The following is a 22,382-nucleotide window of genomic DNA, read 5'->3' on the forward strand; positions in this document are numbered from 1 at the left end:
GTTGTGGCGCGGCAAGCGTGCACTGGTGCGGTTGAGAGGGAGGGGTGGAAACCGCGTTAAACTCGTCTCCGTAGTTGAGAGGGAGCGGCCAAAGCAATGTACAATCGTCTTTGTAGTGGAGCTGGGAGGGGCAAGGATAAGGGACGAAGACCGGGGTAACATGTCGGATGCGATCATACCAGCACTAAAGCACCGGATCCCATCAAAACTCCGAAGTTAAGCGTGCTTGGGCGAGAGTAGTACTAGGATGGGTGACCTCCTGGGAAGTCCTCATGTTGCATTCCCTTTTTAATTTTTTTCGCGCCGCTTGCAAAACAAAACGCACGTGTAAGTAATATATTTACCATGTTTTATTATTTTGCACGAGTGCGGTAAGTCATAGCTGGGTGCTCACGATTCACGGGTCCAGCGTCGGCGTTGTGGCGCGGCAAGCGTGCACTGGTGCGGTTGAGAGGGAGGGCTGGAAACCGCGTTAAACTCGTCTCCGTAGTTGAGAGGGAGCGGCCAAAGCAATGTACAATCGTCTTTGTAGTGGAGCTGGGAGGGGCAAGGATAAGGGACGAAGACCGGGGTAACATGTCTGATGCGATCATACCAGCACTAAAGCACCGGATCCCATTAGAACTCCGAAGTTAAGCGTGCTTGGGCGAGAGTAGTACTAGGATGGGTGACCTCCTCGGAAGTCCTCGTGTTGCATTCCCTTTTTAATTTTTTTCGGGCCGCTTGCAAAACAAAACGCACGTGTAAGTAATATGTTTACCGTGTTTTATTATTTTGCACGAGTGCGGTAAGTCATAGCTGGGTGCTCACGATTCACGGGTCCAGCGTCGGCGTTGTGGCGCGGCAAGCGTGCACTGGTGCGGTTGAGAGGGAGGGGTGGAAACCGCGTTAAACTCGTCTCCGTAGTTGAGAGGGAGCGGCCAAAGCAATGTACAATCGTCTTTGTAGTGGAGCTGGGAGGGGCAAGGATAAGGGACGAAGACCGTGGTAACATGTCGGATGCGATCATACCAGCACTAAAGCATCGGATCCCATCAGAACTCCGAAGTTAAGCGTGCTTGGGCGAGAGTAGTACTAGGATGGGTGACCTCCTGGGAAGTCCTCGTGTTGCATTCCCTTTTTAATTTTTTTCGCGCCGCTTGGAAAACAAAACGCACGTGTAAGTAATATATTTACCGTGTTTTATTATTTTGCACGAGTGCGGTAAGTCATAGCTGGGTGCTCACGATTCACGGGTCCAGCGTCGGTGTTGTGGCGCGCAAGCGTGCACTGGTGCGGTTGAGAGGGAGGGGTGGAAACCGCGTTAAACTCGTCTCCGTAGTTGAGAGGGAGCGGCCAAAGCAATGTGCAATCGTCTTTGTAGTGGAGCTGGGAGGGGCAAGGATAAGGGACGAAGACCGGGGTAACATGTCGGATGCGATCATACCAGCACTAAAGCACCGGATCCCATAAGAACTCCGAAGGTAAGCGTGCTTGGGCGAGAGTAGTACTAGGATGGGTGACCTCCTGGGAAGTCCTCGTGTTGCATTCCCTTTTTAATTTTTTTCGCGCCGCTTGCAAAACAAAACGCACGTGTAAGTAATATATTTACCGTGTTTTATTATTTTGCACGAGTGCGGTAAGTCATAGCTGGGTGCTCACGATTCACGGGTCCAGCGTCGGCGTTGTGGCGCGGCAAGCGTGCACGGGTGCGGTTGAGAGGGAGGGGTGGAAACCGCGTTAAACTCGTCTCCGTAGTTGAGAGGGAGCGGCCAAAGCAATGTGCAATCGTCTTTGTAGTGGAGCTGGGAGGGGCAAGGATAAGGGACGAAGACCGGGGTAACATGTCGGATGCGATCATACCAGCACTAAAGCACCGGATCCCATCAGAACTCCGAAGTTAAGCGTGCTTGGGCGAGAGTAGTACTAGGATGGGTGACCTCCTGGGAAGTCCTCATGTTGCATTCCCTTTTTAATTTTTTTCGCGCCGCTTGCAAAACAAAACGCACGTGTAAGTAATATATTTACCGTGTTTTATTATTTTGCACGAGTGCGGTAAGTCATAGCTGGGTGCTTCACGATTCACGGGTCCAGCGTCGGCGTTGTGCGCGGCAAGCGTGCACTGGTGCGGTTGAGAGGGAGGGGTGGAAACCGCGTTAAACTCGTCTCCGTAGTTGAGAGGGAGCGGCCAAAGCAATGTACAATCGTCTTTGTAGTGGAGCTGGGAGGGGCAAGGATAAGGGACGAAGACCGGGGTAACATGTCGGATGCGATCATACCAGCACTAAAGCACCGGATCCCATCAGAACTCCGAAGTTAAGCGTTCTTGGGCGAGAGTAGTACTAGGATGGGTGACCTCCTGGGAAGTCCTCGTGTTGCATTCCCTTTTTAATTTTTTTTGCGCCGCTTGCAAAACAAAACGCACGTGTAAGTAATATATTTACCGTGTTTTATTATTTTGCACGAGTGCGGTAAGTCATAGCTGGGTGCTCACGATTCACGGGTCCAGCGTCGGCGTTGTGGCGCAGCAAGCGTGCACTGGTCCGGTTGAGAGGGAGGGGTGGAAACCGCGTTAAACTCGTCTCCGTTGTTGAGAGGGAGCGGCCAAAGCAATGTACAATCGTCTTTGTAGTGGAGCTGGGAGGGGCAAGGATAAGGGACGAAGACCGGGGTAACATGTCGGATGCGATCATACCAGCACTAAAGCACCGGATCCCATCTGAACTCCGGAGTTAAGCGTGCTTGGGCGAGAGTAGTATTAGGATGGGTGACCTCCTGGGAAGTCCTCGTGTTGCATTCCCTTTTTAATTTTTTTCGCGCCGCTTGCAAAACAAAACGCATGTGTAAGTAATATATTTACCGTGTTTTATTATTTTGCACGAGTGCGGTAAGTCATAGCTGGGTGCTCACGATTCACGGGTCCAGCGTCGGCGTTGTGGCGCGGCAAGCGTGCACTGGTGCGGTTGAGAGGGAGGGGTGGAAACCGCGTTAAACTCGTCTCCGTAGTTGAGAGGGAGCGGCCAAAGCAATGTACAATCGTCTTTGTAGTGGAGCTGGGAGGGGCCAGGATAAGGGACGAAGACCGGGGTAACATGTCGGATGCGATCATAGCAGCACTAAAGCACCGGATCCCATCAGAACTCCGAAGTTAAGCGTGCTTGGGCGAGAGTAGTACTAGGATGGGTGACCTCCTGGGAAGTCCTCGTGTTGCATTCCCTTTTTAATTTTTTTCGCGCCGCTTGCAAAACAAAACGCACGTGTAAGTAATATATTTACCGTGTTTTATTATTTTGCACGAGTGCGGTAAGTCATAGTTGGGTGCTCACGATTCACGGGTCCAGCGTCGGCGTTGTGGCGCGGCAAGCGTGCACTGGTGCGGTTGAGAGGGAGGGGTGGAAACCGCGTTAAACTCGTCTCCGTAGTTGAGAGGGAGCGGCCAAAGCAATGTGCAATCGTCTTTGTAGTGGAGCTGGGAGGGGCAAGGATAAGGGACGAAGACCGGGGTAACATGTCGGATGCGATCATACCAGCACTAAAGCACCGGATCCCATCAGAACTCCGAAGTTAAGCGTGCTTGGGCGAGAGAACTCCGAAGTTAAGCGTGCTTGGGCGAGAGTAGTACTAGGATGGGTGACCTCCTGGGAAGTCCTCGTGTTGCATTCCCTTTTTAATTTTTTTCGCGCCGCTTGCAAAACAAAACGCACGTGTAAGTAATATATTTACCCTGTTTTATTATTTTGCACGAGTGCGGTAAGTCATAGCTGGGTGCTCACGATTCACGGGTCCAGCGTCGGCGTTGTGGCGCGGCAAGCGTGCACTGGTGCGGTTGAGAGGGAGGGGTGGAAACCGCGTTAAACTCGTCTCCGTAGTTGAGAGGGAGCGGCCAAAGCAATGTGCAATCGTCTTTGTAGTGGAGCTGGGAGGGGCAAGGATAAGGAACGAAGACCGGGGTAACATGTCGGATGCGATCATACCAGCACTAAAGCACCGGATCCCATCAGAACTCCGAAGTTAAGCGTGCTTGGGCGAGAGTAGTACTAGGATGGGTGACCTCCTGGGAAGTCCTCGTGTTGCATTCCCTTTTTAATTTTTTTCGCGCCGCTTGCAAAACAAAACGCACGTGTAAGTAATATATTTACCGTGTTTTATTATTTTGCACGAGTGCGGTAAGTCATAGCTGGGTGCTCACGATTCACGGGTCCAGCGTCGCGTTGTGGCGCGGCAAGCGTGCACTGGTGCGGTTGAGAGGGAGGGGTGGAAACCGCGTTAAACTCGTCTCCGTAGTTGAGAGGGAGCGGCCAAAGCAATGTGCAATCGTCTTTGTAGTGGAGCTGGGAGGGGCAAGGATAAGGGACGAAGACCGGGGTAACATGTCGGATGCGATCATACCAGCACTAAAGCACCGGATCCCATCAGAACTCCGAAGTTAAGCGTGCTTGGGCGAGAGTAGTACTAGGATGGGTGACCTCCTGGGAAGTCCTCATGTTGCATTCCCTTTTTAATTTTTTTCGCGCCGCTTGCAAAACAAAACGCACGTGTAAGTAATATATTTACCGTGTTTTATTATTTTGCACGAGTGCGGTAAGTCATAGCTGGGTGCTTCACGATTCACGGGTCCAGCGTCGGCGTTGTGCGCGGCAAGCGTGCACTGGTGCGGTTGAGAGGGAGGGGTGGAAACCGCGTTAAACTCGTCTCCGTAGTTGAGAGGGAGCGGCCAAAGCAATGTACAATCGTCTTTGTAGTGGAGCTGGGAGGGGCAAGGATAAGGGACGAAGACCGGGGTAACATGTCGGATGCGATCATACCAGCACTAAAGCACCGGATCCCATCAGAACTCCGAAGTTAAGCGTTCTTGGGCGAGAGTAGTACTAGGATGGGTGACCTCCTGGGAAGTCCTCGTGTTGCATTCCCTTTTTAATTTTTTTTGCGCCGCTTGCAAAACAAAACGCACGTGTAAGTAATATATTTACCGTGTTTTATTATTTTGCACGAGTGCGGTAAGTCATAGCTGGGTGCTCACGATTCACGGGTCCAGCGTCGGCGTTGTGGCGCAGCAAGCGTGCACTGGTCCGGTTGAGAGGGAGGGGTGGAAACCGCGTTAAACTCGTCTCCGTTGTTGAGAGGGAGCGGCCAAAGCAATGTACAATCGTCTTTGTAGTGGAGCTGGGAGGGGCAAGGATAAGGGACGAAGACCGGGGTAACATGTCGGATGCGATCATACCAGCACTAAAGCACCGGATCCCATCTGAACTCCGGAGTTAAGCGTGCTTGGGCGAGAGTAGTATTAGGATGGGTGACCTCCTGGGAAGTCCTCGTGTTGCATTCCCTTTTTAATTTTTTTCGCGCCGCTTGCAAAACAAAACGCATGTGTAAGTAATATATTTACCGTGTTTTATTATTTTGCACGAGTGCGGTAAGTCATAGCTGGGTGCTCACGATTCACGGGTCCAGCGTCGGCGTTGTGGCGCGGCAAGCGTGCACTGGTGCGGTTGAGAGGGAGGGGTGGAAACCGCGTTAAACTCGTCTCCGTAGTTGAGAGGGAGCGGCCAAAGCAATGTACAATCGTCTTTGTAGTGGAGCTGGGAGGGGCCAGGATAAGGGACGAAGACCGGGGTAACATGTCGGATGCGATCATAGCAGCACTAAAGCACCGGATCCCATCAGAACTCCGAAGTTAAGCGTGCTTGGGCGAGAGTAGTACTAGGATGGGTGACCTCCTGGGAAGTCCTCGTGTTGCATTCCCTTTTTAATTTTTTTCGCGCCGCTTGCAAAACAAAACGCACGTGTAAGTAATATATTTACCGTGTTTTATTATTTTGCACGAGTGCGGTAAGTCATAGTTGGGTGCTCACGATTCACGGGTCCAGCGTCGGCGTTGTGGCGCGGCAAGCGTGCACTGGTGCGGTTGAGAGGGAGGGGTGGAAACCGCGTTAAACTCGTCTCCGTAGTTGAGAGGGAGCGGCCAAAGCAATGTGCAATCGTCTTTGTAGTGGAGCTGGGAGGGGCAAGGATAAGGGACGAAGACCGGGGTAACATGTCGGATGCGATCATACCAGCACTAAAGCACCGGATCCCATCAGAACTCCGAAGTTAAGCGTGCTTGGGCGAGAGTAGTACTAGGATGGGTGACCTCCTGGGAAGTCCTCGTGTTGCATTCCCTTTTTAATTTTTTTCGCGCCGCTTGCAAAACAAAACGCACGTGTAAGTAATATATTTACCGTGTTTTATTATTTTGCACGAGTGCGGTAAGTCATAGCTGGGTGCTCACGATTCATGGGTCCAGCGTCGGCGTTGTGGCGCGGCAAGCGTGCACTGGTGCGGTTGAGAGGGAGGGGTGGAAACCGCGTTAAACTCGTCTCCGTAGTTGAGAGGGAGCGGCCAAAGCAATGTGCAATCGTCTTTGTAGTGGAGCTGGGAGGGGCAAGGATAAGGGACGAAGACCGGGGTAACATGTCGGATGCGATCATACCAGCACTAAAGCATCGGATCCCATCAGAACTCCGAAGTTAAGCGTGCTTGGGCGAGAGTAGTACTAGGATGGGTGACCTCCTGGGAAGTCCTCGTGTTGCATTCCCTTTTTAATTTTTTTCGCGCCGCTTGCAAAACAAAACGCACGTGTAAGTAATATATTTACCGTTTTTTATTATTTTGCACGAGTGCGGTAAGTCATAGCTGGGTGCTCACGATTCACGGGTCCAGCGTCGGCGTTGTGGCGCGGCAAGCGTGCACTGGTGCGGTTGAGAGGGAGGGGTGGAAACCGCGTTAAACTCGTCTCCGTAGTTGAGAGGGAGCGGCCAAAGCAATGTGCAATCGTCTTTGTAGTGGAGCTGGGAGGGGCAAGGATAAGGGACGAAGACCGGGGTAACATGTCGGATGCGATCATACCAGCACTAAAGCACCGGATCCCATAAGAACTCCGAAGTTAAGCGTGCTTGGGCGAGAGTAGTACTAGGATGGGTGACCTCCTGGGAAGTCCTCGTGTTGCATTCCCTTTTTAATTTTTTTCGCGCCGCTTGCAAAACAAAACGCACGTGTAAGTAATATATTTACCGTGTTTTATTATTTTGCACGAGTGCGGTAAGTCATAGCTGGGTGCTCACGATTCACGGGTCCAGCGTCGGCGTTGTGGCGCGGCAAGCGTGCACTGGTGCGGTTGAGAGGGAGGGGTGGAAACCGCGTTAAACTCGTCTCCGTAGTTGAGAGGGAGCAGCCAAAGCAATGTATAATCGTCTTTGTAGTGGAGCTGGGAGGGGCAAGGATAAGGGACGAAGACCGGGGTAACATGTCGGATGCGATCATACCAGCACTAAAGCACCGGATCCCATCAGAACTCCGAAGTTAAGCGTGCTTGGGCGAGAGTAGTACTAGGATGGGTGACCTCCTGGGAAGTCCTCGTGTTGCATTCCCTTTTTAATTTTTTTCGCGCCGCTTGCAAAACAAAACGCACGTGTAAGTAATATATTTACCATGTTTTATTATTTTGCACGAGTGCGGTAAGTCATAGTTGGGTGCTCACGATTCACGGGTCCAGCGTCGGCGTTGTGGCGCGGCAAGCGTGCACTGGTGCGGTTGAGAGGGAGGGGTGGAAACCGCGTTAAACTCGTCTCCGTAGTTGAGAGGGAGCGGCCAAAGCAATGTACAATCGTCTTTGTAGTGGAGCTGGGAGGGGCAAGGATAAGGGACGAAGACCGGGGTAACATGTCGGATGCGATCATACCAGCACTAAAGCACCGGATCCCATCAGAACTCCGAAGTTAAGCATGCTTGGGCGAGAGTAGTACTAGGATGGGTGACCTCCTGGGAAGTCCTCGTGTTGCATTCCCTTTTTAATTTTTTTTGCGCCGCTTGCAAAACAAAACGCACGTGTAAGTAATATATTTACCGTGTTTTATTATTTTGCACGAGTGCGGCAAGTCATAGCTGGGTGCTCACGATTCACGGGTCCAGCATCGGCGTTGTGGCGCGGCAAGCGTGCACTGGTGCGGTTGAGAGGGAGGGGTGGAAACCGCGTTAAACTCGTGTCCGTAGTTGAGAGGGAGCGGCCAAAGCAATGTACAATCGTCTTTGTAGTGGAGCTGGGAGGGGCAAGGATAAGGGACGAAGACCGGGGTAACATGTCGGATGCGATCATACCAGCACTAAAGCACCGGATATCATTAGAACTCCGAAGTTAAGCGTGCTTGGGCGAGAGTAGTACTAGGATGGGTGACCTCCTGGGAAGTCCCCGTGTTGCATTCCCGTTTTAATTTTTTTCGCGCCGCTTGCAAAACAAAACGCACGTGTAAGTAATATATTTACCGTGTTTTATTATTTTGCACGAGTGCGGTAAGTCATAGCTGGGTGCTCACGATTCACGGGTCCAGCGTCGGCGTTGTGGCGCGGCAAGCGTGCACTGGCGCGGTTGAGAGGGAGGGGTGGAAACCGCGTTAACGTCTCCGTAGTTGAGAGGGAGCGGCCAAAGCAATGTACAATCGTCTTTGTAGTGGAGCTGGGAGGGGCAAGGATAAGGGATGAAGACCGGGGTAACATGTCGGATGCGATCATACCAGCACTAAAGCACCGGATCCCATCAGAACTCTGAAGTTAAGCGTGCTTGGGCGAGAGTAGTACTAGGATGGGTGACCTCCTGGGAAGTCCTCGTGTTGCATTCCCTTTTTAATTTTTTTCGCGCCGCTTGCAAAACAAAACGCACGTGTAAGTAATATATTTACCGTGTTTTATTATTTTGCACGAGTGCGGTAAGTCATAGCTGGGTGCTCACGATTCACGGGTCCAGCGTCGGCGTTGTGGCGCGGCAAGCGTGAACTGGTGCGGTTGAGAGGAAGGGTTGGAAACCGCGTTAAACTCGTCTCCGTAGTTGAGAGGGAGCGGCCAAAGCAATGTACAATCGTCTTTGTAGTGGAGCTGGGAGGGGCAAGGATAAGGGACGAAGACCGGGGTAACATGTCGGATGCCATCATACCAGCACTAAAGCACCGGATCCCATCAGAACTCCGAAGTTAAGCGTGCTTGGGCGAGAGTAGTACTAGGATTGGTGACCTCCTGGGAAGTCCTCGTGTTGCATTCCCTTTTTAATTTTTTTCGCGCCGCTTGCAAAACAAAACGCACGTGTAAGTAATATATTTACCGTGTTTTATTATTTTGCACGAGTGCGGTAAGTCATAGCTGGGTGCTCACGATTCACGGGTCCAGCGTCGGCGTTGTGGCGCGGCAAGCGTGCACTGGTGCGGTTGAGAGGGAGGGGTGGAAACCGCGTTAAACTCGTCTCCGTAGTTGAGAGGGAGCGGCCAAAGCAATGTACAATTGTCACATCCCTAGCTTCTGCTAATGCTCTAGGCTAGCTTCATGTGTGCATCATGTTTAAATTCTGAAATTTGAACTGAGGGAATTTTGGAAGCCTCAAAAACTTAAATAAAAGAGGGGCAAAAACCCTAGAACTCTCATTCATTGCTCCAAAATGCTCTTCTTAAATGTTTGATAATTTTTGGTAAGGGTTCTGGTCCCAACCAAAATATTGAACATTTTAAAAGGATTTATTTTGAGACTTTGAATTTAAATCAATACTATTTTGAATTTGAACTTATATTCAAATATTACTGAATATATGTTCAAATAACTGAAACATTTTTATGTGCTTTGGTATAATTCCATTGTGCTAAATAAAATGTTCAGGGGAATTTTGTCACTGTCTTTGAATTTGTTTTATTTCAAAACACTGGCAAAAGATTAAATAAAAACAAAACAGAAGAAAAAAATAAAAGAGAGAAGGAACTACCTGGCGCTCACCTGTGCTGGCCCAGCCCCCCCTGCCAGTCCACTTGGCGGCCCAGCCCACCAGGGGCACCGCTGTCTTCAACCTCTGCCTACTGGCAGAGGCGTGTCGACGCGCCGTGCCCGGGCCTCCACCTCCTGCTTCGCCGTGGCAGCCTCCCCGACATCCTCGCGACGCCACGGAGACACCCAGAGCCTCCCCGCGTTCTCCCCTCTCCCTCTGGACCGCTCCCCCCTCCTCTGGCTCTCTCACTCGCGTGACCGAGGACCGCCGTCGCCGCCGCTCGTCGCAGCCGTAGCCACCACCGTCGTTCCACCCCACCAGAGTGACCCAAGGCTCCGCCTCGACGCCCCCGACCTCTCCATGGAGCTACGCAACGCCGGGAGCCCCGCATCGCCGCCCACGTCGCCGTTCCCCTCCTCGGCCACCGGAGATCGTCGCCATCGATTCGCTGCACTCCGGCCGCCCCCGAGCCCGCTAACCATCCCTGCAGCTCCGCGGTGAGCCGCTGACCCGATTCCCCCTTGCCCCGTCGTCCCTAGCATCCTGTAGTTGCCGTCCCCTTGAGCTCCGAAGCTCTCCGCCGCCGTGCCTCGTCACCGCCGTGGCTGGAGCCGTTGTAGCTCGAAGCCGAGCACACCACCGCACTCAACACGTCTCCAGGAGCCCGTAGCCGCCACCAACTTCTCCCCACGTGCCCCCTAGCACCAACCCCACACCCACCCGAACTCCGACCGCCGCCAAAGCTCATCGCCGGCATGATTCCGGTAACCCCCGCACCCAACTCCGCCTCCTCTTGATGCGGGAGAGCACGGGCTACGTCCCGGTGGTCTCCGCGTGTCCAACCGCCACCTGTAGCACGTTTCTGAGCCGCGCCGCCGTCGTTCTGGTCGCCGCCGGCGAGGTTCCGGTGACGCTGACATGGCGGATTAGATTAGTACTAATTACGCTATTAGTCTAACGCTATGACAATGACAGCTGGGCCCCGCGTCTAATTAACTCCGGGTTTATTTTCTGTTTAGATTAGTTTAATAAAGTGGGGCCCACAAGTCAGAGTTGACTGTGCTGACGTGTCCGTTGACCGGACCCACCTGTCATACACCCGAATCAGCCCCAGTCACTGACCAGTGGACCCCACTGGTCAGGTTTGACCACCAGCAGCGTCTGTTGACCTGTTGACGTCATAGTGACGCAATGCTGACGCAATAAGTATTTTCTGGATTTAAAAATAATCAGGAAATTCCAGAAAATAGCTAAAACTTCAATAAATCATAGAAAATTAACCGTAACTCCAAATTAAATAATTTATATATGAAAAATTATCAGAAAAATTCAAGGAATCCATCTGTACCATTTTCATGCATGTTAGAACAACTTATAGATGCTGTTTAGCACAAATCAATTAAATGGCATTTGAATAATCACATATGGAGTTTGAATTTGAATCTTGTATTCAAACCAACTTCATTTAATCTGTGGCTAGTTGCATTAGCCCAAAACACATTCATTTTGCCATGTCATGATCATGCATCATATTGTGCATTGCATTGATTGTGTTCCCTTCTGTGTTGCCGGTATTTGTCCCCTCTCGATAGACGTGATACCGATGATGTGATTGTTGACACTGATGAAGACTCAATGTTATCTTCAGAAGTGCCAGGCAAGCAAAACCCCCTTGTTCATTCCGATAAAATCCCACTCTCTCGCTCCTGCTCTCTTACTGCATTAGGACAACATCGATTCAACTGTTATTTGCTACGGTAGCTGAACCCCTTTGTCCTTTGCATGACCTGTCATTGCCACAGTAAATAGATGAAACCCACTAGCATGAGTAGGAGTTGTTTGAGCCCTGTTGTGCCTACTCATTCATGTTTGTTTGTCATGCCTGCTATTGCTTAGAGTTGAGTCAGGTCTGATTCATCGGGGATGAATCAGAGGCGTGTGAACATGTCCTACTGTGTGTGAGCTAAGTGTGTGAACACGATTTGGTAAAGGTAGCGGTGAGAGGCCATGTAGGAGTACATGGTGGGTTGTCTCATTGCAGCCGTCCTCAGGAACTGAGTTCTGTGTTTGTGATCCATGATTCAGCTACTACCATACATTGGGCCCTGAAATATGACCCCGCTCGACTTCTTATTCACCCTCGTCCTCTGTCTAGGAGTTGCAAGTAGTTTCTGGTGTTTGTAGTATGCTGGAGGCCGTGGACAGCGCTGACCGTAGGGGTGGGCTGTGATGCGGTAGGCACGTGGCCGGGTATATCGGGCGCCCGTTTGGTGTCACGGAACCCTGTTCACATCGTTTGGGGCTGTGAGCAAAACTTCGGCCGGATCTCCTCATGGATGGAACCTGAATAGGCGATAAACCTGGACTAGAGACTTGAGTGTTTAGGTAGGTCGTGGTCTACACCCAGGTCGGCTTTCGCTTGAAGTCTGCCGAGCACATGTCGTGTGCAGACGCTAAGTGGTGGAAACATGTATGAAGAAGTACACCCCTGCAGGGTTATCATCATCTATTCGAATAGCCGTGTCCGCGGTAAAGGACTTCTGGGTTGCTTATATCAGTTCATAGACAAGTGAAAGTGGATACTTTAAAATGTGCAAGATAAGCGTGAGTGCTATGGATGGCGTTCTCGTAGGGGAACGAGAGCGGATCCATAGTAGTGTATTGATATGGTGAATATGTGGACTCGTGTGCGCCACCTCAAAGAGTTGCTTGCAGTCGTAGTTCAGGATAGCCACCGAGTCAAAGCTGGCTTGCTGCAGTTAAACTTCACCACCCCCTTTGTTGATAATGATGCATATGTAGTTAGTTCTGATGTAAGTCTTGCTGGGTACATTTGTACTCACGTTTGCCTATTTTATGTTTTTGCAGAGAGACTTCAGTCTCACTAGTAGTTCCGCTTGGACTTCGACGTTTAGCTTGTTACCTCAGCTACGATATTGTGCCTCGGCAGGATCTGATAGATAGTCAGGCTCTCAAGCCTTTTTCATTTATAGATGTCTGTACTCAGACATGATAGCTTCCGTTTGTGCTTTGACTTGTATGCTCTGATTGTTGGGTCATAAGACCCATGTTTGTAATATCTCGCTCCTCGGAGCCTATTGAATAAATTACTTGAGTCGTAGAGTCATGTTGTGATGCCATGTTGTATTTGCACATATCGAGCATATTGTGTGTATGTTATTGAAATGCTTGGTATGTGTGGGATCTGACCATCTAGTTGTTTATCTTTAGTAGCCTCTCTTACGGGGAAATGTCTCCTAGTGTTTCCACCGAGCCATGGTAGCTTGCTACTGCTCCGGAACACTTAGGCTGGCCGGCATGTGTCCTTCTTTGTTCCTGTGTCTGTCCCTTCGGGGAAATGTCACGCGATGAATACCGGAGTCCTGTTAGCCCGCTACAGCCCGGTTCACCGGAGTCCTGCTAGCCCAGTGCTACAGCCTGGATTCACTCGCTGATGACCGACACGTTCGATGCTGGGTCATGGATGCCTGTCCCTGTAAGTCTGTGCCACTTTGGGTTTACGACTAGCCATGTCAGCCCGGGCTCCTTACCATATGGATGCTAGCGACACTATCATATACGTGTGCCAAAAGACGCAAACGGTCCCGGGCAAAGGTAAGGCGACACCGTGGGAATACCGTGCGTGAGGCCGCAAAGTGATATGGGGTGTTACATGCTAGATCGATGTGGCATTGAGTCGGGGTCCTGACAGCGTTGGTATCAGAGCTTGACTGCCTGTAGGATTACCAAGCCAAACTGGTCGAAGTTGAGTCTAGAAATTCTTTAGTTATATAAGGGAATTGATTGTGGGATGGAACGTAAGGCTCTTTTACTCCTTTACCTTATGCCCTTCTGATCTGAGTCATCTTATCTTTCCTACGGGGATTAAGAGCTAGGCTATCTCTTCTTTCTATCAGGATCACGTGTTACTAGTCCGCAGACTTATAGGATTGTTGGACTTAAGCCTTAGTTCAGCTTCTACTACCTCTGTATGTTAATTGTTGATCTCGAAACCTTGATATTGTGCTTCTGAGTGGTTATGCCACCATTTTTGTGAATGTCTCAAATCTTTTCTGAGCATTTACAGCCATTATGCTGTCTGAGTCTTCCCAGGTTTCTAAGTAGTCTGATGCATTTGCAAATCCTTTCTTCCCGTTTCAATATTCCCATGGGCCAGATTAACCACACTAATCAGCGAGTTGAGGTACTCCGTTACCTTGACATATATGTTGGAGATATTATTATGACCCTAGGTGTCTTAGGGGATCATCTAGTGGTCTAGCCATGATTTGTGTCCTAGTGTGATGATTCTGGCCTTTATTCTCGAAAGCATTCCGTGATGCTACTTAGTAGTAGGTATTCTACTCCTGAGTTCTGAACCCGAGATTCACTCTACCTACTTCATGTTGATAGTATTTGCTAGTGCCTTTAGGATATTAGTAACCTTTGCGATAGTCCTTGAAGTCCGTGGTATCTTCTTCTTCCAAATACCATGAACTACTTATGGCAGAAGTTCCTCGTTGAACTGAAATATCACAACAGGATTATTCTTGAGGAGTTCTCCATTCATAAATCGTGACTCTGCCAGTTCTACCTTTCTGCATGGGTTATCCGGAAGAAATATGTTGAACTTCGTTCGACATGCTAAACCATGCATCCACAACTCAGAAAATCGTATGTTCCTTTGAGTTGTCCCTCTTTAGTTGTCTTCTGACCCTCGTCTATCAATTGATAGTCAAGAGTATGCGTGCGTTCGTTTATCGATGCCTATTACTCTTGTGGTCCGTCAAGCCATTCTATCGCAGAATGACTAGGAGAAACAAACTCCAGTACCTCTTCCATATCTAGGATTGGGTCAAAGTAGTTGTATTCCGCAGATCAAATGCCAATCCAGCTTTTGGTTCTGTTCTACCTTGGAGTATTACCATCTTTATATCGGGATTGTTATAGGAATTGCACACCATCCTATGAACTCTTGGTACAGTGATACTTCTTGCCATCATTAGTCATTCCTCGGTCTTCGTGTTGATGCAACCGGAATACCGACAAATGAATTGTGATGTGTGAAATCAATACGCCTAGCAACCTCGTTGCTGGGTAGTTAAAGGACAATAATTTCATTCTTAGTGTGTTGGTTATTGAATCATCATTTTAAGATTGATCGTGCTACCTAGTCCATTCTCCTGGTTCACTCCTCGATCGATGAGTTAGGATTATTTCAAATCCTTGCTCTATTGATCATATCATCTTGCCCTGAAAAGCAAGATTGTTCTCGAGCTTAGTAACATACCGGTGGTTCGTGATTTTCTGAATATCTTCTCAGAAGTATTACCAGGTTGTCACCTGACCGCTATGTTGAGTTCGTGATCAAGTTGGTTTATTCCTGTAAACCACCCCTTCTCCAAGAATCCGTGTTGGATACCCTGAGCTAGTTGGATAAGCTAAACAACAAATTGGAGAGTTGGAAGATAAAAGCTTGTCCGACTTAGTTCATGTTAAGGGATATCTTTTTGTGTGTGTGTGTGTGTGTTGAAGAAAGATGATATCTTCATCAATTGGTCCTTGTGAACAATTGTTGGATCTATTATCTTACCCAAACCTTTGATTGAGTATGGGCTATCATCCAATCAGACCAGAACCAATGATATTCGTAATGTTGTCTTACTCGTGGTTGATCCCTCGAGCATACACCATTATATCTTTTGGGTCTGACCAATGCTATCACTTGTTCACTTAACTATGGAATTCCTTTTAAAAGGAAACCCAAATGAATTGTTGTTGTGTCCATTGACAACATCCTTGTCTTCTCCATAATTTTGCTGAACATTAAGCTAGTGTTGGAAAGTTTTGAAAGCATTTGTTCATGCTAGCTCATGAAGCATATGTCGGTTGTAAGAAGTGACTTCCTCTAGTTCATGTGCATTTGATGCAAGTTGCCGCCGTGGATTCGAGAAAGTCAATGTTGCTTCCTCTGGAATCATCGCAAGTCAGTCATGCACACGTGCGAAGTATTCTGTGGTCTGGCGACTTGCAACCTTCATTCCATATGTGTATCCTAGCACACCAAGCCACTGACTGATTTGTTCAAGGAGAAGGAGTATCTTCATAAGAGCTAATCCGGACTTATGAAAGAACTTCGATATCCTCGCTGATGGTTCCCAACCAGAACTCGGTAGTGTTTTATTGTAAGACTACCATGTGGGCATGCTTGTCTGGGACAACGTGTTCACATGTTTGTAGCAGAACTAGCTCATGTTTTGGAGCTTGCTATCGTAGTTCATCTCCCGAGAATCCCGCAACGTCATCTCGTCGATTTGTGTTGCAAACTTTCATTTTTCTTCCTAGACTCGATGAGTCTGAAATATCCTGACACCAACCAGATCTGAATCTCAGGCAGATATGATGGTTGGAACATTTCCCCAAGAACTATAATATCGGTCCCTCGATAACCGGTAAAGTGGATGTCATGGCCAACACACCCAGCCGGAAGACCTATTATTGTAGTATCCTGATTGAATAAGTTGGCCACCTCCGCATAAGGACTTCGTAGGATTTACTCCTTAGATGTTCCTTATGGATTTCTTTTGTGTTCCCGAAGTCCGACCTTTACTTGATGTTCTAGTTATCAAACCATATCTATGAATGGGATACACTAGCACATCAAGGAGAACATTAGAAGCGGAGTGCTAAATGTCTCTCGGTCGATCATCTAGATTTTATTTCCTTGGCCTCGCTAAGATGAAATCTGAGAAGTGTTATCTTCCTTTGCATCTGCATCATCCATCATCATTCATCGTGGTAGCAAGTTGTGTTGCCAGGATCCTTGACACGGATGTTGGTAAAACCTTGATGAATATGGAAATGCTCAAGTTCTTGAGAGCACGCACAAGCGCTACGTGTTACCATCGGCTCTAACTGAGATTCCTCTCAGTTTCCTCGGCAAATGCTATGACCTTTTCAAACAATGAATTCACTCTCTATTGTTGGGTTCTTCCCCAGTTACCAGAATCATTCCCAGCATTTGCATTTTGTTCCCAGCTTGCACCGCCAATGTGCCATTCTACCATGGGTCTCTTCCATTTCCGATGATAAGCAAAAATCATCCATTACGTTGTCTTCAACAAGGTAATCCACATCATCCAAGTTCGGGTATGCCATTCTACCGAACCCCTCTAAATGATCGATTATGATTTGCCTTAAGCTGGTATAAAGGTTTTCAATGATCTCTGAATCAAAGGTAATTCTTTTTGCCACTTAAGGTAATAATCTATGAATCACCCTCCTCCAGGATGTTTCGTCGTGGTATCATGGCAACTCAACTCCTCGCTACGTTGACAACCGTTTACCACCTTCTTAGGTGTGGAATTATTGTCCACCTAGTGAACCTTCGTCATCCGTTTCTTTCCACCCCTCTTGATGTGTATCTCGTGTCTCAACCCGAGAGATGGTCCTATGTCTCATTCCGTGAGTTGTTCGATCTTCGAGGAGGTCGACCCTTCTAGAGTCTCTTTCTCTCCGGGTCATGTTGGCAGGATTTCTCAGAGCAAGACTTCGAGACAATGATGGTGATCGAATCAACGTTCCTATGAAGTGCACCCTGGATCGTGAAGATTATACTAGTTGCGTTTCCCCTTCACCTTACCCTACGCTTGAATCTCGAGACGAGATTCTTGTTTAGTGGGGGTGAGTTGTCACATCCCTAGCTTCTGGTAATGCTCTAGGCTAGCTTCATGTGTGCATCATGTTTAAATTCTGAAATTTGAACTGAGGGAATTTTGGAAGCCTCAAAAACTTAAATAAAAGAGGGGCAAAAAGCCTAGAACTCTCATTCATTGCTCCAAAATGCTCTTCTTAAATGTTTGATAATTTTTGGTAAGGGTTTTGGTCCCAACCAAAATATTGAACATTTTAAAAGGATTTATTTTGAGACTTTGAATTTAAATCAATACTATTTTGAATTTGAACTTATATCCAAATATTACTGAATATATGTTCAAATAACTGAAACATTTTTATGTGCTTTGGTATAATTCCATTGTGCTAAATAAAATGTTCAGGGGAATTTTGTCACTGTCTTTGAATTTGTTTTATTTCAAAACAGTGGCAAAAGATTAAATAAAAACAAAACAGAAGAAAAAAAATAAAAGAGAGAAGGAACTACTTGGCGCTCACCTGTGCTGGCCCAGCCCCCCCTGCCAGTCCACTTGGCGGCCCAGCCCACCAGGGGCACCGCTGTCTTCAACCTCTGCCTACTGGCAGAGGCGTGTCGACGCACCGTGCCCGGGCCTCCACCTCCTGCTTCGCCGTGGCAGCCTCCCCGACATCCTCGCGACGCCACGGAGACACCCAGAGCCTCCCCGCGTTCTCCCCTCTCCCTCTGGACCGCTCCCCCCTCCTCTTGCTCTCTCACTCGCGCGACCGAGGACCGCCGTCGCCGCCGCTCGTCGCAGCCGTAGCCACCACCGTCGTTCCACCCCACCAGAGTGACCCAAGGCTCCGCCTCGACGCCCCCGACCTCTCCATGGAGCTACGCAACGCCGGGAGCCCCGCATCGCCGCCCACGTCGCCGTTCCCCTCCTTGGCCACCGGAGATCGTCGCCGTCGATTCGCTGCACTCCGGCCGCCCCCGAGCCCGCTAACCATCCCTGCAGCTCTGCGGTGAGCCGCTGACCCGATTCCCCCTTGCCCCGTCGTCCCTAGCATCCTGTAGTTGCCGTCCCCTTGAGCTCCGAAGCTCGCCGCCGCCGTGCCTCGTCACCGCCGTGGCTGGAGCCATTGTAGCTCGAAGCCGAGCACACCACCGCACTCAACACGTCTCCAGGAGCCCGTAGCCGCCACCAGCTTCTCCCCACGTGCCCCCTAGCACCAACCCCACACCCACCCGAACTCCGACCGCCGCCAAAGCTCATCGCCGGCATGATTCCGGTAACCCCCGCACCCAACTCCGCCTCCTCTTGATGCGGGAGAGCACGGGCTACGTCCCGGTGGTCTCCGCGTGTCCAACCGCCACCTGTAGCACGTTTCTGAGCCGCGCCGCCGTCGTTCTGGTCGCCGCCGGCGAGGTTCCGGTGACGCTGACATGGCGGATTAGATTAGTACTAATTACGCTATTAGTCTAACGCTATGACAATGACAGCTGGGCCCCGCGTCTAATTAACTCCGGGTTTATTTTCTGTTTAGATTAGTTTAATAAAGTGGGGCCCACAAGTCAGAGTTGACTGTGCTGACGTGTCCGTTGACCGGACCCACCTGTCATACACCCGAATCAGCCCCAGTCACTGACCAGTGGACCCCACTGGTCAGGTTTGACCACCAGCAGCGTCTGTTGACCTGCTGACGTCATAGTGACGCAATGCTGACGCAATAAGTATTTTCTGGATTTAAAAATAATCAGGAAATTCCAGAAAATAGCTAAAACTTCAATAAATCATAGAAAATTAACCGTAACTCCAAATTAAATAATTTATATATGAAAAATTATCAGAAAAATTCAAGGAATCCGTCTGTACCATTTTCATGCATGTTAGAACAACTTATAGCTACTGTTTAGCACAAATCAATTAAATGGCATTTGAATAATCACATATGGAGTTTGAATTTGAATCTTGTATTCAAACCAACTTCATTTAATCTGTGGCTAGTTGCATTAGCCCAAAACACATTCATTTTGCCATGTCATGATCATGCATCATATTGTGCATTGCATTGATTGTGTTCCCTTCTGTGTTGCCGGTATTTGTCCCCTCTCGATAGACGTGATACCGATGATGTGATCGTTGACACTGATGAAGACTCAATGTCATCTTCAGAAGTGCCAGGCAAGCAAAACCCCCTTGTTCATTCCGATAAAATCCCACTCTCTCGCTCCTGCTCTCTTACTGCATTAGGACAACATCGATTCAACTGTTATTTGCTGCGGTAGCTGAACCCCTTTGTCCTTTGCATGACCTGTCATTGCCACAGTAAATAGATGAAACCCACTAGCATGAGTAGGAGTTGTTTGAGCCCTGTTGTGCCTACTCATTCATGTTTGTTTGTCATGCCTGCTATTGCTTAGAGTTGAGTCAGGTCTGATTCATCGGGGATGAATCAGAGGCGTGTGAACATGTCCTACTGTGTGTGAGCTAAGTGTGTGAACACAATTTGGTAAAGGTAGCGGTGAGAGGCCATGTAGGAGTACATGGTGGGTTGTCTCATTGCAGCCGTCCTCAGGAACTGAGTTCTGTGTTTGTGATCCATGATTCAGCTACTACCATACATTGGGCCCTGAAATATGACCCCGCTCGACTTCTTATTCACCCTCGTCCTTTGTCCAGGAGTTGCAAGTAGTTTCTGGTGTTTGTAGTATGCTGGAGGCTGTGGACAGCGCTGACCGTAGGGGTGGGCTGTGATGCGGTAGGCACGTGGCCGGGTATACCGGGCGCCCGTTTGGTGTCACGGAACCCTGTTCACATCGTTTGGGGCTGTGAGCGAAACTTCGGCCGGATCTCCTCATGGATGGAACCCGAATAGGCGATAAACCTGGACTAGAGACTTGAGTGTTTAGGTAGGTCGTGGTCTACACCCACGTCGGCTTTCGCTTGAAGTCTGCCGAGCACATGTCGTGTGCAGACGCTAAGTGGTGGAAACATGTATGAAGAAGTACACCCCTGCAGGGTTATCATCATCTATTCTAATAGCCGTGTCCGCGGTAAAGGACTTCTGGGTTGCTTATATCAGTTCATAGACAAGTGAAAGTGGATACTTTAAAATGCGCAAGATAAGCGTGAGTGCTATGGATGGCGTTCTCGTAGTGGAACGAGAGCGGATCCATAGTAGTGTATTGATATGGTGAATATGTGGACTCGTGTGCGCCACCTCAAAGAGTCGCTTGCAGTCGTAGTTCAGGATAGCCACCGAGTCAAAGCTGGCTTGCTGCAGTTAAACTTCACCACCCCCTTTGTTGATAATGATGCATATGTAGTTAGTTCTGATGTAAGTCTTGCTGGGTACATTTGTACTCACGTTTGCCTATTTTATGTTTTTGCAGAGAGACTTCAGTCTCACTAGTAGTTCCGCTTGGACTTCGACGTTTAGCTTGTTACCTCAGCTACGATCTTGTGCCTCGGCAGGATCTGATAGATAGTCAGGCTCTCAAGCCTTTTTCATTTATAGATGTCTGTACTCAGACATGATAGCTTCCGTTTGTGCTTTGACTTGTATGCTCTGATTGTTGGGTCATAAGACCCATGTTTGTAATATCTCGCTCCTCGGAGCCTATTGAATAAATTACTTGAGTCGTAGAGTCATGTTGTGATGCCATGTTGTATTTGCACATATCGAGCATATTGTGTGTATGTTATTGAAATGCTTGGTATGTGTGGGATCTGACCATCTAGTTGTTTATCTTTAGTAGCCTCTCTTACGGGGAAATGTCTCCTAGTGTTTCCACCGAGCCATGGTAGCTTGCTACTGCTCTGGAACACTTAGGCTGGCTGGCATGTGTCCTTCTTTGTTCCTGTGTCTGTCCCTTCGGGGAAATGTCATGCGATGAATACCGGAGTCCTGTTAGCCCGCTACAGCCCGGTTCACCGGAGTCTTGCTAGCCCAGTGCTACAGCCTGGATTCACTCGCTGATGACCGACACGTTCGATGCTGGGTCATGGATGCCTGTCCCTGTAAGTCTGTGCCACTTTGGGTTTACGACTAGCCATGTCAGCCCGGGCTCCTTACCATATGGATGCTAGCGACACTATCATATACGTGTGCCAAAAGACGCAAACGGTCCCGGGCAAAGGTAAGGCGACACCGTGGGAATACCGTGCGTGAGGCCGCAAAGTGATATGGGGTGTTACATGCTAGATCGATGTGGCATTGAGTCGGGGTCCTGACAACAATCGTCTTTGTAGTGGAGCTGGGAGGGGCAAGGATAAGGGACGAAGACCGGGGTAACATGTCGGATGCGATCATACCAGCACTAAAGCACCGGATCCCATCAGAACTCCGAAGTTAAGCGTGCTTGGGCGAGAGTAGTACTAGGATTGGTGACCTCATGGGAAGTCCTCGTGTTGCATTCCCTTTTTAATTTTTTCGCGCCGCTTGCAAAACAAAACGCACGTGTAAGTAATATATTTACCGTGTTTTATTATTTTGCACGAGTGCGGTAAGTCATAGCTGGGTGCTCACGATTCACGGGTCCAGCGTCGGCGTTGTGGCGCGGCAAGCGTGCACTAGTGCGGTTGAGAGGGAGGGGTGGAAACCGCGTTAAACTCGTCTCCGTAGTTGAGAGGGAGCGGCCAAAGCAATGTACAATCGTCTTTGTAGTGGAGCTGGGAGGGGCAAGGATAAGGGACGAAGACCGGGGTAACATGTCGGATGCGATCATACCAGCACTAAAGCACCGGATCCCATCAGAACTCCGAAGTTAAGCGTGCTTGGGCGAGAGTAGTACTAGGATTGGGGACCTCCTGGGAAGTCCTCGTGTTGCATTCCCTTTTTAATTTTTTTCGCGCCGCTTGCAAAACAAAACGCACGTGTAAGTAATATATTTACCGTGTTTTATTATTTTGCACGAGTGCGGTAAGTCATAGCTGGGTGCTCACGATTCACGGGTCCAGCGTCGGCGTTGTGGCGCGGCAAGCGTGCACTG

General features: G+C 49.2%; 23 non-coding genes and 1 pseudogene across 23 annotated transcripts; all 24 read left to right on the plus strand.

The window, feature by feature from the left end:
* The first annotated feature begins 165 nt into the window (after positions 1 to 165).
* LOC123173772 (5S ribosomal RNA) lies at positions 166 to 284 on the plus strand. The gene has a single exon (XR_006486509.1). It is a non-coding gene; the product is annotated as a 5S ribosomal RNA (ribosomal RNA).
* Positions 285 to 581: 297 nt separating this feature from the next.
* On the plus strand, positions 582 to 700 carry LOC123173744 (5S ribosomal RNA). The gene has a single exon (XR_006486483.1). It is a non-coding gene; the product is annotated as a 5S ribosomal RNA (ribosomal RNA).
* A 297-nt stretch (positions 701 to 997) lies between these two features.
* LOC123173694 (5S ribosomal RNA) lies at positions 998 to 1,116 on the plus strand. The gene has a single exon (XR_006486430.1). It is a non-coding gene; the product is annotated as a 5S ribosomal RNA (ribosomal RNA).
* A 296-nt stretch (positions 1,117 to 1,412) lies between these two features.
* Positions 1,413 to 1,531, plus strand: LOC123173718 (5S ribosomal RNA). The gene has a single exon (XR_006486458.1). It is a non-coding gene; the product is annotated as a 5S ribosomal RNA (ribosomal RNA).
* Positions 1,532 to 1,828: 297 nt separating this feature from the next.
* On the plus strand, positions 1,829 to 1,947 carry LOC123173711 (5S ribosomal RNA). Its single transcript, XR_006486450.1, has one exon. It is a non-coding gene; the product is annotated as a 5S ribosomal RNA (ribosomal RNA).
* A 297-nt stretch (positions 1,948 to 2,244) lies between these two features.
* Positions 2,245 to 2,363, plus strand: LOC123173706 (5S ribosomal RNA). Its single transcript, XR_006486444.1, has one exon. It is a non-coding gene; the product is annotated as a 5S ribosomal RNA (ribosomal RNA).
* A 297-nt stretch (positions 2,364 to 2,660) lies between these two features.
* On the plus strand, positions 2,661 to 2,779 carry LOC123173731 (5S ribosomal RNA). The gene has a single exon (XR_006486471.1). It is a non-coding gene; the product is annotated as a 5S ribosomal RNA (ribosomal RNA).
* Positions 2,780 to 3,076: 297 nt separating this feature from the next.
* Positions 3,077 to 3,195, plus strand: LOC123173714 (5S ribosomal RNA). Its single transcript, XR_006486453.1, has one exon. It is a non-coding gene; the product is annotated as a 5S ribosomal RNA (ribosomal RNA).
* A 297-nt stretch (positions 3,196 to 3,492) lies between these two features.
* Positions 3,493 to 3,642, plus strand: LOC123173780 (uncharacterized; annotated as a pseudogene).
* A 297-nt stretch (positions 3,643 to 3,939) lies between these two features.
* On the plus strand, positions 3,940 to 4,058 carry LOC123173781 (5S ribosomal RNA). The gene has a single exon (XR_006486517.1). It is a non-coding gene; the product is annotated as a 5S ribosomal RNA (ribosomal RNA).
* A 296-nt stretch (positions 4,059 to 4,354) lies between these two features.
* Positions 4,355 to 4,473, plus strand: LOC123173712 (5S ribosomal RNA). The gene has a single exon (XR_006486451.1). It is a non-coding gene; the product is annotated as a 5S ribosomal RNA (ribosomal RNA).
* A 297-nt stretch (positions 4,474 to 4,770) lies between these two features.
* LOC123173707 (5S ribosomal RNA) lies at positions 4,771 to 4,889 on the plus strand. The gene has a single exon (XR_006486445.1). It is a non-coding gene; the product is annotated as a 5S ribosomal RNA (ribosomal RNA).
* Positions 4,890 to 5,186: 297 nt separating this feature from the next.
* LOC123173733 (5S ribosomal RNA) lies at positions 5,187 to 5,305 on the plus strand. Its single transcript, XR_006486472.1, has one exon. It is a non-coding gene; the product is annotated as a 5S ribosomal RNA (ribosomal RNA).
* Positions 5,306 to 5,602: 297 nt separating this feature from the next.
* Positions 5,603 to 5,721, plus strand: LOC123173715 (5S ribosomal RNA). The gene has a single exon (XR_006486454.1). It is a non-coding gene; the product is annotated as a 5S ribosomal RNA (ribosomal RNA).
* A 297-nt stretch (positions 5,722 to 6,018) lies between these two features.
* Positions 6,019 to 6,137, plus strand: LOC123173792 (5S ribosomal RNA). Its single transcript, XR_006486527.1, has one exon. It is a non-coding gene; the product is annotated as a 5S ribosomal RNA (ribosomal RNA).
* A 297-nt stretch (positions 6,138 to 6,434) lies between these two features.
* Positions 6,435 to 6,553, plus strand: LOC123173695 (5S ribosomal RNA). The gene has a single exon (XR_006486431.1). It is a non-coding gene; the product is annotated as a 5S ribosomal RNA (ribosomal RNA).
* A 297-nt stretch (positions 6,554 to 6,850) lies between these two features.
* On the plus strand, positions 6,851 to 6,969 carry LOC123173831 (5S ribosomal RNA). The gene has a single exon (XR_006486561.1). It is a non-coding gene; the product is annotated as a 5S ribosomal RNA (ribosomal RNA).
* A 297-nt stretch (positions 6,970 to 7,266) lies between these two features.
* On the plus strand, positions 7,267 to 7,385 carry LOC123173802 (5S ribosomal RNA). The gene has a single exon (XR_006486533.1). It is a non-coding gene; the product is annotated as a 5S ribosomal RNA (ribosomal RNA).
* Positions 7,386 to 7,682: 297 nt separating this feature from the next.
* LOC123173700 (5S ribosomal RNA) lies at positions 7,683 to 7,801 on the plus strand. The gene has a single exon (XR_006486436.1). It is a non-coding gene; the product is annotated as a 5S ribosomal RNA (ribosomal RNA).
* A 297-nt stretch (positions 7,802 to 8,098) lies between these two features.
* LOC123173773 (5S ribosomal RNA) lies at positions 8,099 to 8,217 on the plus strand. The gene has a single exon (XR_006486510.1). It is a non-coding gene; the product is annotated as a 5S ribosomal RNA (ribosomal RNA).
* Positions 8,218 to 8,511: 294 nt separating this feature from the next.
* Positions 8,512 to 8,630, plus strand: LOC123173840 (5S ribosomal RNA). The gene has a single exon (XR_006486569.1). It is a non-coding gene; the product is annotated as a 5S ribosomal RNA (ribosomal RNA).
* A 297-nt stretch (positions 8,631 to 8,927) lies between these two features.
* Positions 8,928 to 9,046, plus strand: LOC123173775 (5S ribosomal RNA). Its single transcript, XR_006486512.1, has one exon. It is a non-coding gene; the product is annotated as a 5S ribosomal RNA (ribosomal RNA).
* Positions 9,047 to 21,691: 12,645 nt separating this feature from the next.
* Positions 21,692 to 21,810, plus strand: LOC123173742 (5S ribosomal RNA). Its single transcript, XR_006486482.1, has one exon. It is a non-coding gene; the product is annotated as a 5S ribosomal RNA (ribosomal RNA).
* A 296-nt stretch (positions 21,811 to 22,106) lies between these two features.
* On the plus strand, positions 22,107 to 22,225 carry LOC123173750 (5S ribosomal RNA). The gene has a single exon (XR_006486489.1). It is a non-coding gene; the product is annotated as a 5S ribosomal RNA (ribosomal RNA).
* The last annotated feature ends 157 nt before the right edge of the window (positions 22,226 to 22,382 follow it).

This window comes from Triticum aestivum, unplaced genomic scaffold (genome assembly GCF_018294505.1).
Source record: "Triticum aestivum cultivar Chinese Spring unplaced genomic scaffold, IWGSC CS RefSeq v2.1 scaffold116194, whole genome shotgun sequence".
In the NCBI taxonomy this organism is placed as follows: Eukaryota; Viridiplantae; Streptophyta; class Magnoliopsida; order Poales; family Poaceae; genus Triticum; species Triticum aestivum.